We start from the raw sequence: 13,392 nt of genomic DNA, 5'->3' as shown, positions 1-13,392 counted from the left end.
GTGTTGCGGTGGAGCAGTTGGGTAACAGCTTATAAACAGATACTGGTAGAGGAGTGTCTTTTCCACCCGGAAAAAGTGATAATGATGATAATGATAATAATAATGATGATAGAAGGAGAAGAAGAATGATAAGAATGACTATGACCACCAGAACAGCAGAGGAGGCAAATACTGTCCCGAATATTTGGGCAAGTGGAGAGTGTCCTGCCCAAGTTACATCCCCACTCTCTCGACCAAGAGTGTTTTAGCCCGGTCGGCGTTGGAATGATTCCCAAAAGTCAACTAGACCCCAAGGCTGCAGCACTAAGAGCCAGTGCAATCTTGCCTCCTAGTTTGAGAGTCATAGTCCTTCACGAAAGACTAAGCTCCCGTTGCAATGGAGAAACTATTGATAATTCAGCTCTCACCTTGGCCCATTGAAAACTAATGTTAGTCTGTAATATAACCTGAATGTTGGGCCTATAACAGTAACATTAATGACCATTCTTTTGAAGGGATCAAAGTTGGTTTGAAATGTGAGGAGACCAGTCAGTGCACTGCGGGAAGTACTTGTGTCAATCATAAGTGTGCCTGCACGGCCGGCATCGGCACTGCTCATCAAGGCCGTTGCGGTAAGACATCAGTGTCACTCCTGTGCACCGTCTGTCTTTCTGTTGATACCGCTGTCAGTCTGACTGGAAGTCTTTCTTTCATTTCTGTCTGTCTGTCTGTCTGGAAGTCTTTCTTTCACTTTTGTCTGTCTGTCTGGAAGTCTTTCTTTCATTTCTGTCTGTCTGACTGGAAGTCTTTCTTTCACTTCTGTCTGTCTGCCTGACTGGAAGTCTTTCTTTCACTTCTGTCTGTCTGTCTGACTGGAAGTCTTTCTTTCACTTCTGTCTGTCTGTCTGACTGGAAGTCTTTCTTTCACTTCTGTCTGTCTGTCTGACTGGCTCTTCCAATGTCTGTCTTCACAATGTCTGAATGCATGTCATAATACTGGTCTTACTTTCATCTCTGTCTTTCGTCCTATGTCCGTGTCCATTTGCTTGTCATGGACTCCATATGACTTGGCGAATGATGGAACAAATCATCCGTGTTCATTCTGCAGTTTGTTTATTGTCTTCCGGTGAGGAATATTGGATTGAAATATTTTAGATCACTGTGCAAAGCAAATGATTTAGTGAAAACGGTAAAAAGAAGTGGGTTTCGAATGTGCGTGTTTGTTTTGATATGGACATGTTTGGCGAAGTTTTAAGTGTGGTTGTGAAGTTATCTTAAAATGTTTGTTGGTAGCGTCTGATAAATTGCAGAATTGGATTCAGAACATTTAGGCAACTGAAAATATGATATATTCATAACGTTTTCTGTGATGTATGATATTAAACCAAACTGGCCTTTCATTCTAGATTGATATGTGAACTGTGTCATGATTTGACTGTACATATTTTGGTTTGGATAAAAAAAAATGATAATAATAATAAAAAGAAGTAAAGGGTGCTAAATTGATCCGTCAAGGAAAAAGTTTGCAGAACGGTTTAGACCCTGCCAGTAATGTGTCAGTGAGGGTCTGGGTTCGATTCCCGATGTAGCCCTTCTCTTGGATTTAACTGGATGATCAAACTTCCTTGAAAAACTCAGCAAACTGACACCGAATTTGAGATGGCTGTATTTCCTCTGTTTCTCTTCCCCGACTGTACTTTAAAGATTATCAAGGAGAAGACGTAATCACTGCCAAGATCAGATTGTGGGAATGACCTTGTTATAGGTATATCGTTGCCAGTCCTGTTTTGGTTCTTCACAATAATATAGTCAATCTGGCTGTGGTACTCAACCATTTGTTTTGCACACAAGCGGATGTGTGTAACGGCGCCTGGTGGGTAAAGTGTGGAAGTTTTTCCGATCTCCCAGGTCAACATATGTGCAAACCAGCTTGTGCCTGACACCCCTTCGTGTGTATATGTACTCAGAAGATCAAATACGCATGTTAAAGATCATTTAAACACAGGCATTTTATAGAATTTGAAAGGATTTTATGATTAGTGATTTTAAGAAATTTGGCTTTGGAACCGACTTTATTCAATGGGTAAAAGTAATTATGGCTAATACTCAAAGTTGTGTCACATACTGTGGTTGGATGTCAGAGCATTTTAGCTGATTTTGTATGTTTTCGTTCCCGCAACACACACACACACACACACACACACACACGTCCGCGCGAACTTGTACACTAAGGTGAATGCGGGGAGAGTGATGGAAGGTTGTGTTGCACGTGCTCCAGGTTCCCTTGATCGTTCGGGATCTCCGAGTGAATTAAGAAATCAGACCACACTGGCACGAATGTCATGTGAATATTGCCTTAGTTGTTTTGAGTTTTGCTAACTTGTTCAAAAATCTGGAAAAAGAGAGAAAAAGAGAAGACAAAATCGCTCGCGCGACTTTTACAAGTTTTATACACACACGCGCATAAAGGCACACACACACACACACACACACACACACACACACACACACAACTTGTAAAAAATACGGAGAATGGAAGGGATTTTTTTTTTACTCGTGAAATACGGCTTTATGAAATCATACATGAAAAGTTGTGCGATGTTGTGTTCCCTGATCGCCAAGGATGGTCAGAGGGAAACAGGTGTCTGTTTTTGTTCTTGTTGTTGTTGTTTTTGTTTGTTTGTTTGTTTTTACTTCTGTGCCAATGTATGTGTACTTTTGTGTGAATGGGCAATATTTTGTCTTGTTTCTTTCTTTTTCATATATTTCCTTTGATTTTATCCAAATATTTGAGTGTCTGGTGCTTCAGTTCGTACAGAACAAGGAATTCATTATCCTTTTCTTTTTCTTTTTTTTCCCCTTAGATTAGAAAGGATGGTACAGGTGGAAAACTTTGTTTTCGAAATATTAATGGTGCAATAAGTGTGGTCCAGAAATATCATCCTTGAATTGCCAGGGGCTAGGTTCTTTTCAAGAAAGGAAAGATGTTTTACAATACTTAAGACAAAAACAACATTGAGTCTTTATATATATATATATATATATATATATATATATATATATATATATATATATATATATTATATATATATATATATATATATATATATATATATATATAGATATATATATGTATACACACATATACGAGATACGCACTTTACAAAAAAATATGGAGAGACAAATAAGGGCTGAATGGGGTTATGAATGTGTTTTTTCATCTAATAATTCTCGGCCACGAGGAGTTGCTGTCTTGCTGAATAACAACTTTCAGTTTTTTTTTTGTTTTGTTTTTTTTTATCATAAAAAAAAAAAAAATCAGATACTCATGATAATTATATCATTTTGGTCTTAAACATATTTGATATTTAAATTCTATTGGTAAACCTTTATGCCCCTAACAGAGATGACGCTATATATATATATATATATATATATATATGTATGTGTGTGTGTGTGTGTGTGTGTGTGTGTGTGTGTGTGTGTGTGTTTGAGAAATTCAGAAAAAAAGTTGAAGAGCAAGAAATTTCTTACGTCATAATGGGAGGGGATTAGAATTTAGTAATGAATCCCATCGTAGACTATCATAATTATAAGCATGTGAATAATCAGGGAGCACAGGAAAGAGTTTTAAAGATGATAGATGATTTACAGTCACTAGATATATGGAGGGAACTCAATACTGAAGTCTTAAGATACACTTGGAGGAGACCAACTCCCTTACAACAAAGCCGTCTTGACTTCTTCTTTATCTCAGGTAACCTGGTTACTGATGTTAAAGACGCTGATATTTTGTGTGGTTATAGAAGTGACCACTCTTTAGTCAAAGTTGACTTAGTATTTAATACAGACTCCAAAAGAAAACCTTTATGGAAATTTAACTCATCTTTATTTAGATACAGTGATTATATTAAGTTAGTGAAAGAAACAATAGAGAGAATAAAGGAACAGTATGCAGTATTACCTTACGCACCAGAAAACATATGTAATATCCCGAATGTTGAAATTCAGTTTACTATAAGCAGCAAGCCATTTTAAGATGTATTGAGAATGGAGATAAGAGCAAAAGCAATAACTTTTGGAATAAGAAAGAAAAAGCAACAAATAGAAAAAGAGGAAATGTTAGAAAAGGAAATACAACTACTCGAAAAGGAAGTTCGGTCGTATAATATAACTAGAGAATTGCAGGAGAAAACGGAAGAGCTCATACAATTAAGGAAATTGAAAATGGAAGGGACAGCTTTAAGATCTAAAGCAAGATGGGCATCTCAGGGTGAAAAAGTAAGTAAATATTTTTTGTAATCTTGAAAAACGTCACTTTATCAGTAAACACATTAAAACTAGTTACAGTTCAAGGTAATATACTGACAGAAACAGATGAAATACTAAAGGTGACAAGACATTATTATGAAGACCTATACAGAGAACAAAATGTAAAAGATTTAGATATTAATGATTATGTAAACAACTTACCCAGACTTGCTGAGACAGAATCAAAACAACTAGAAGGATTAATTACAAGACGAAAAGCCACAGATGCTTTTAGGCGAATGCAAAACGACAAGAGTCCAGGTACAGATGGAATGACTTTTTTTTTTTTTTTTCTGGAAAGACATTAGTGACTTTGTTATAAGATCACTGAATGAAGGGTGTATAAGTGGAGAAATGTCAACGACACAGAAAGAAGGATTAATTGCATGCCTGCCAAAATGGGATAAACCAAGAGGATACTTTAAAAACAACAACAACAACTGGAGGCCTATATCCTTGTTAAACGTTATTAATAAGATAGGATCAGTATGTGCAACTAGTAGAATTAAGTCAGTCCAGCCTAAGTTAATAAATGAAGATCAGACAGGTTTTATTCCAGGTAGATACGTTGGTGATAACTTAAGAATACTGTATGACATCATACATTACTTAGAAAAAGAAGACATTTCAGGCTTATTAGTTTCAATAGACTTTTGATTCGGTAAACTGGGTATGTATGAACAAGGTCGTAAATGCTTTTGGATTTGGAGAAGATATATGTAAATGGGTATGCACGTTTTACAGAAATATAAAGTCATATGTCATAGCAAATGGTAAGGTATCCCAGAGTTTCAAAATACAAAGGGGGTTTCACCATACCTATTTCTACTGTGCTCTGAAATTCTGGCATACAAGATTAGGGAAGATGAAGGTATTAAAGGCATTTGCATATTGAACACCGAATCTAAAATTGATCAGTTTGCTGACGACACAACATTCGCGTTAGGAGATAAAGAATTGTATGAGAAATTATTTGAAACACTAAATAGATTTGTTTCAGGTCTGAAGTTAAATTATGACAAAACGCTAAATGTTTGGTTAGGGTGTATGAAAAATTCGAAAAGGAAATATCTCCCAGAAAAGAATATGAAATGGACACTCAATATAAATTATTTAGTGTATATGGGATTGATACTTTCGATAAAAAGTTACTTGATTACACGCAATATTTATCTAAGTGATAAAACCTGTAATGAACAACCAAAAGCACTATACTTAATATCCTCTACTATGAAAGGCTCGCAAATATAGTATGATATACTTCTTGAACCACTCTTTATTTACAATATAAATTCCTTTGCTAAGTGGGATCAAAAATTAGATATCATCGTTAATTGGGTAACCACCATGAAGCAAATAAAAAAAAAAGAAGTAAAAGAGATAAAAGTGAAGTGGTTTCAAATTAGAATTTGTCACAACATTTTAGTTACAAACAAAATTCTGAAGAAAATGGGCAACAGTGACAAGTGCAATTTCTGTAAAAATGAAATAGATTCAGCACAACATTATCTATGGTTTTGCAAGTTCTCTCACTTAGAGAACGTTTTTAAAGAAAGATGCGATACTTGCTCAAACGTTATGTTAAACATAGAATTAGTTATCTTTGGAAATGATGAAATTACAAAAACAGATGAGACTTTCAACTATATTATTCTTTTTGCAAAATATTTTGTTTATAAATGCAGAATAAATAAGATTAAACCATGTATAGAGCATTTTCTGAATGATTTAAGAAATAGTTATAAAGTAGAAAGATATATGCATTCAATGGAAATGCTAAGCGTTGTATTCACGAGAAAATGGTGTCCAAATATAAAACTTCTTGATAACAATAACCCATAACAAAATATGATGAAAGATCAAAATGCACAACAGTAACGAAGGCTCAGTGATATATTTTTTATACTTGAAGAACAGATGTATGTAAATGCGTAAGTATGCGAGTATGTAAATAATATATGTGTGTGTGTATTCATGTGCACTTACGTGTCTGCAGTAATAATGTTTAACATACATGACTGTGTAATGGGTATTTTATATAGTCACGTATCGAAAACTAGAGGAAATGTGTTCATACATAAGATACTCCGTATGTTTTTTGTTTGTTTGTTTGTTGTTGGTTTTTTTGTTTGTTTTTGTTTGTTTTTGTTTTTTTGTTTTTGTTTTCAGAAAACAATGTATGGGTTGTGTTCTTTTCACATTACGTTAGCTAAGCAAAGTGTCCATAACTCTGTGCCGATGCTTGGTATAATGTCTGTTATATGGTATAAAACTGCACTGTTACACATGATTAAAATGTGTCCACCTTGACCAAACTGATTAAGAGAGAGAGAGAGAGAGAGAGAGAGAGAGAGAGAGAGAGAGAGAGAAACATATTTCAAGATTAGGTCTTCAGGGCTTGAAATGAATCGTTATAAATCAGTTGCAATGTGGCCAGGAAGTAAAAAAGATTGTACTGATACTTTTTATGGATTTCTTTGGAGGAAATAGATTAAATTCTTGGCATTTTTTTACGCCAACAATTTTTCTGTGTCATCTTTAGAAGAGAACTGGGAGTATATAATTGAGAATACCAAAAGAATTACTCATTCATGGGAAAAGAAAGACTTAAGTTTAATTGGAAAGATAAACGTAATACAAACTTTTCTTGTTTCCCAGATTGTTTACATCATGGAGGCTTTCATTATTCCAGAAAAGGTATTTATAACAATCAATCAAGTACTCTTTAGTTAAGCTTTTGAGAAAGTTAAGAAAAGTGAAGAATGCAGTGGTTTTGAACAGGAGGGTGTGGGGGGAACTAAAGATGGTTGATGTTAGGCAAATGGAGTCAGCGTTTCTTTTGCAATGGGTGGTGCGTCATTGTAGTACAGGAGAACACGAAAAATAGGTTCATAAACCCAGGAAAATGTTTGCTAAATTTGGTGTATTTAATTAATTTATTTTTTTTCACAAGCATATAGAGTACTGCATTTAAGTCTTTGCATCTGGGTAATTCTCAGTTTTGGAGGATGGCTTTGCAAACATGGTTAGATCTTAATGTGCATTTAATATGAAGGGAAAAGGTATTCATGCAAAAGGACATACATTATGAAGAAAACAACCCTCCCTCCCCACCCCCTCCAAACACCCCACGCCCCCACCCCCACGCACACACATGCACACACATACGCACGCGCGCTAGCGCGCACACACATACACACACACACACCACTGTACTTGAAAACTTGTGTGATCAGCTGTGCTGATTTATCGTTAACAAGTAAGTGCAAACAAGAAAACAATTAAATAAAGTAATGCATGCATGTTCAACTGATTTTGACTTAATGTCGGGAAAATATCAGAAAAAAATATCTCAAAGGATGATTATTGTTTTAACAATAATCAAACACATTATCCTCTATCGTCTTGAATCAAACATTTTTTTCTTCATAGAATCATGTTAAAGGCTGTCATTTATGAATGTTGTTGATCAATATTTGCTGTCTTGTAAGTCTACAGTCTTCCTGAATATGAACACATCTTATATGTTTATGTAGATGCAACAGGTTTTGAGTTATAGTCATTTTAGTAACATTACAATCTAAACCGCAGGACTGGTATTTTGTGTACTATGCATGTCGCATATAAAGAGTTTTAACCATAAGAATCTATTAGTTGCAATTCCATGCGGCATCAGGATCACATTTCCAATAAAGACTGCCAGAGGAAGGAGAACCAGTTCTTGCAAACCAAGCAACTCGTAGAGAAGAGGCTGCGTGAGATGAAGAACACCTGGTGGGATAGAAAGTTGGAAGAGCTTCAGTCCGCTGCTGATGCTCACGACATGAAGACCTTCCGTGATGGTCTCCGAGAGTCATAGGATCAACCCCTGTCCGAGCCTCGGACCAGACCACCCTCCTGACAGAAAAAGAAGACATCCTTGCCCGCTGAGCAGAGCACTTCAACACCCTCCTCAACAGGGACTTGTCCGTATCTGACGAGGCAATTGCAGCCCTCCCACAGATACCAGTCAGTGACTCGCTAGCTGCCCCTCCCACCAAGGTCGAGACCCAGAAGGCCCTGAAGCTGACAACGTCAGAAAAAGCACCAGGAGCTGATAAAATCCAGGCTGACATCTACAAGTATAGAGGCGAGGTGCTGACAGACAAACTGACCGCCCTGTTCCAGTCTATCTGGGAGAGAGGGGAGGTCCCCTAGGATTTCAAGGATGCTTCTATTGTCCACATTTACAAACGGAAGGGAGACAAAACATCCTGCGATAACCACCGTGGAATCTGTCTCCTCTGCATCGCCGGCAAGATCTTCACCCGCATCATACTGAACAGACTGGTTGACCATGTCTCCAACACAGCCATCCCTGAAGCACAGTGTGTCTTCTGCTCAGGCAGGGGAACATGTGACATGGTGTTTACTGTACGCCAGATGCAAGAGAAGTGCCGTGAGCAGAATAAGGAGCTCCACATGCTCTTTGTAGACCTGACTAAGGCCTTTGACATGGTGAACCGCCATGGTCTGTGGAAGATCCTCCTAAAGTTCGGCTGCCCAGAGAGCCTAATCCAGCTGATTGCGTCTTTCCACAATGGCATGCAAGCTAGAGTACAGGAAAATACTGACATGTCGGATCCATTCCCTGTGGTAAATGGAGTGAAGCAGGGCTGCGTCTTGGCACCCACACTGTTCTCCATTCTCTTCTCTGCCATGCTGATTGACGCCTTCCAAGACTGTGACTGGGGCATCTACATTCAGTTTCGCACAGATGGCAAACTTTTCAACTTGCGGCGACTCCATGCCAGGTCCAGGGTGTTTGAGGCACTGATGAGAGAGTTCTTCTTCGCTGATGACTGTGCGCTTGCTGCACACACCCATGAGGACATGCAGTTCATTATGAACAGGTTTTCAACCTCCTGCAGGCGCTTTGGACTCACCATCAGCCTCAGCAAGACCGAGTCCATGTACCAACTGGCTAGCTCAAAGAACGCCAGTGCCTCCCCCCCCCCCCCCCCCACCCCCCTCCCCCCACCTGCAATCAAGATCAATGACAGAGATCAAGTCAGTCGACAAGTTTTGCTATCTGGGCAGCACCCTATGCAGCAACGGAACCCTTGATGCAGAAGTGACGCTGCGCATCGCCAAGGCCAGCTCCGCCTTTGGCAGACTCAACAACAGGCTGTGGAACAACAAAGGCATCAGGCTCAGCACCAAGATGAAAACCTACAGAGCTGTTGTGCTGACCACCTTGTTGTACTGCTGTGAAACATGGACGACGTATCGCCGTCACATTCAACAACTTGAGCAGTTTCACCAGAGATGCCGACGAAAGATCCTCGGCATAAAGTGGCAAGACAGGGTCTCCAACCTCCAGGTCCTAGAGAGGAGCGGCCTGCCCAGCATCGAAAGCCTGCTGATCCAGTGCCAGCTACGCTGGACAGGACACGTTATCCGCATGACAGACAGCAGGATCCTGAAGATGCTTTTGTATGGCCAACTGAAGGAAGGCCACCGTGAACTTGGAAGACCCTGCAAGTGCTTCAAGGACACCTTGAAGACAAACCTCAAAGCCTGTGACATAGACATCGCTTCCTGGGAAACTGATGCCCTTGACCGCTGTTGCTGGAGGATGCTGTGCTCTAATGGCATAAAGACGTTTGAAAACAAGAGAATGCTGGCCATTAAGGAAAAGCGTGAGCGAAGGAAGCAGGGCTCAACTTCTGGAGACGGTTTTCCCTTGCAACACCTGTGGGAAGTGCTGCGCATCCAGAATCGGCCTCTTCTCCCTTATGAGGACACACACCGACAGATAAGCCTGCCCGCCTACTCATCCGTCGGACCGACGGGAGACTCCATCTCATGTCACATATAAAGAGTTTTAACCATAAGAATCTATTAGTTGCAATTCCAAACGGGTTTCAAAGTACAGTTTTGTGAAATTCGCTAAAATAGTCTCTTTTTTTTCAAAATTCAATACTCACTCTATCAAAACTCTTTAAGGTGTTGCTTTGAAATTTAGTGTGGCTTCGTACTTTATCGCACTCTTCCACGATTGCAAATATGAAATTTGACCGGACCCACTTACTTACAGGATGGAGAAAAAAATCGCCGATATCTCCATTCTGGTATGAGGAATGTTTCTAGTTTTGTAGTAAAGTTCATGTTCTACAGACAGTAAAAAGGGAATACTTTTCTCCCAAGAATGTGGAGCACATCACTACCTGTGGATTTCATTATCTCAGGCAGTTCAGGACCGATCTCATAATTGTTATGTCATGCTGTTAACATTCATCAACATACTTGCTTGGCAGAGATGATAATTCCAAATACAGCAGTTACATCTGCCATATGCAAAGAGTATTTTGAAGACATTATATTAGGTACTTCACCAAACTTGATACCGACAAAACAATAAGGGGAAGAACATATGACTACACTTGTCAAAAAACATATAAAGCTTTCAGTTTGGGTGAACAGAAAATTCTAAAAAGTTCAGAGACAAGAAGCTGGACATGAACTTAACCATCGCTTGTGGAGAAGTCCAGTGATTTTGATCTGCCTGACATGATTTACGATTTGCCTAAAAAAGTGTCTTGTCAATGCTGGTGACTCACTCGTCATAGTCTCTGACTAAAAACACGACTAATTCAGTGGTTTTCATAATGTGTTCTATTTGCACTGAGGAAAAAAAAAATCACAGTCCAATGACTCAGAACTGCCATTGAAATGGAATGATGAAATACAGAAAACAATGGAATTGAGAAATGAATGACGAGAAAGTGTGGCTGTAGCTTATAAATATTCGTGTTTCCATCTTGTACCTGGGTATCCTAAAGAACGCAAGGGTGGTGTAAACCATTAGTGGTCAGCTCAGGTGTGTTATAATTCAGACATTATAAGGTAAGCGGTCACTGAGTCAGGGAAATTGTGAATGTGCGGGGAAGTGTGAATTGTGAACTTTACTTGAATCTACAGAGAGGTGATGCCTATCTGGTTGACCAAAGTCAAATCAATGATCAATCTGTTCAACAAAATAGTCTGGGGAAATAGGTGTAGCCGAAGGACTGTTCAGCCATCATGAAAAATAAAGAAATAAAATGAAATGATTAAAAGACAAGGAGATACACAGGCTGGGGGAAGAGTTCAAAAACTCTTTAAAGGATGGCAACTGTGGTCCATTGATTTATGACAGGAAGTGCGTGTGTGTGTGTTTGTGTGTGTGTGTGCAATACAGTTCCACCCGCGGGGCAAGCAGGGTCCAAGTGTCAATCGGACAGTGACTGCAAAATTGCAACCTGTACAAACGGCTTCTGCTGGTGTCCCACAAATATGATTCCGTATTCACAGGATTTCTCATGCAGTAAGTCGTTCCCCTTCTGTTTGTATGTCTGCTTCTGTGTCTGTCTGTGTAACTCTCTGTTCGTTACAAAGTGTGCGTGCATGAGCGCGCCCGCGTGTGTGTGCGTGCGTGCGTGTGTGTGTGTGTGTGTGTGTGTGTGTGTTGTGATAGTGTACACATGTGTATGGGGTGAGTGTGTTGGTGTGGAAGAGAGTGTGTGAAAGTTTAGAGCATTGCACAACAGTGATGGATAAAACGTAATTCAAGCTAATGGCATTTGGTTGTCCAACACATTTGTGAATGTTTCGCGCCTGTCTCAGACCCTCCTCCTCATCCTCAGGTGCACAACACAAAAGAGCAGGGACTCATTATGGAGATAGCGATCTACTGGTGGGTAAGAATTACGGGCTTTATGTCCGCCTGGTTGTGACCTCTAGAGTACGGCGGCCGATACAGGGTCTGTCTTCCTGTAAACAAAAGCCGACAGACGTGTAGAAAGACACATGCTATTTAGTTCCCTCCTCTGTCACACGTGTTCCACTCAAAGAAAACGTGCACAGAAATTACCAGCCTCAGACTAGTTATTTGCAACAACAACAACAACAACACACACACAAAAACAAAGAAACAAAAAAAAACCCTACTTAACACTGAAGCGCTTCATGTTAAGGGCTCCAATGCCCATCTCGTTCCTTCTTCTTCTTCTTCTTCTGTCTCTTCATATATATATATATATATATATATATATATATACATATATATATGGGTGTGTATGTGTGGGTGTGCGTGCGTGTGTGTGTAGCTATATATATCTATATATGTGTATATAAAAATAAAAATATAATGGTAGAAGAAGATAACGGACAAACCAAACAACAACACCAACAAAACCAACCGGTTAAACAAGGAGTAGCATTCTCAAAGAAAAAACAACAACAAAAAAACAACAAACAAAAACAAACAAACAAACCAAAAAAAATACCCAAAACACTGACAAAACTTTAACATGTGATTTATTGAAATCCGCTCATCCGTTGTCCACAAGAAAATAATCTGCTCAAACTCAGTTACACAATAAACTGACAACAACAAAAAAAAAGAAAAAAAAAAGAGCTTGTAAACTGGCTGCAAATTCAGTGTGGGAAACACCCAAGTGGATTAGCCACGCACAGACCTATATCAAACATGCATGTCCAGAGATACATAGGCTGTATTGATTATCTAGAAAATATTAGTGACAAAAGAGACATTAAGAATAAACAAATAAGTAAACTGATCGATCGATAGATAGATATACAAATAAATGAATAGATAAATGCCTAGATGTAGGGTGGGTATGCCAGATTCCCAACAGCGTGTAATTGCGAACGGTTCGTGTACTGCACCACTTCGAAGCGTTCTCGTCACACACATTTCACACAGGATCTCCATCCTTGTCAAGACCCTTGAGCTGTTGGTAATGCTGCATACAAAGGAAGTGATCGCCACTTCAGTTGTAACAGTCAGTGGATTTGCGCTTTAATCCAGGCCATAGAGACTAATCATCATGTTCCAGGCTGATTTCACGTCAGCTGAGTATGTGGCAATACACATAATGACTGCAGTTAATAAACGTTAGTTTGATCTGGATCTAAGCTGGAGTTTCAAAGATTCATGCATCACCTTATGGGTGTGAAATATTTGAACATTCACTGTCGCCGTCGGCCTTATGGCTGCACAGTCTGTATTGCATGACGTCACTCCTCCACTTGCCATTCTTGTTTTTATTTGAATAC

General features: G+C 39.0%; 1 long non-coding RNA gene across 1 annotated transcript in view; it reads left to right on the top strand.

The window, feature by feature from the left end:
- Positions 1-521: 521 nt before the first annotated feature.
- Positions 522-13,392, top strand: part of LOC143278105 (uncharacterized) — a 14,545-nt gene continuing 1,674 nt past the window's right edge. The window contains exons 1-2 of the long non-coding RNA XR_013053831.1: positions 522-611; positions 11,513-11,638. This is a non-coding gene — a long non-coding RNA (uncharacterized LOC143278105). The remainder of the gene's footprint in view (positions 612-11,512; positions 11,639-13,392) is intronic.

The sequence above is a fragment of the Babylonia areolata genome, chromosome 35 (genome assembly GCF_041734735.1).
Source record: "Babylonia areolata isolate BAREFJ2019XMU chromosome 35, ASM4173473v1, whole genome shotgun sequence".
NCBI classification, from domain to species: Eukaryota; Metazoa; Mollusca; class Gastropoda; order Neogastropoda; family Buccinidae; genus Babylonia; species Babylonia areolata.
This window is presented reverse-complemented; position numbering and strand designations above follow the sequence as displayed.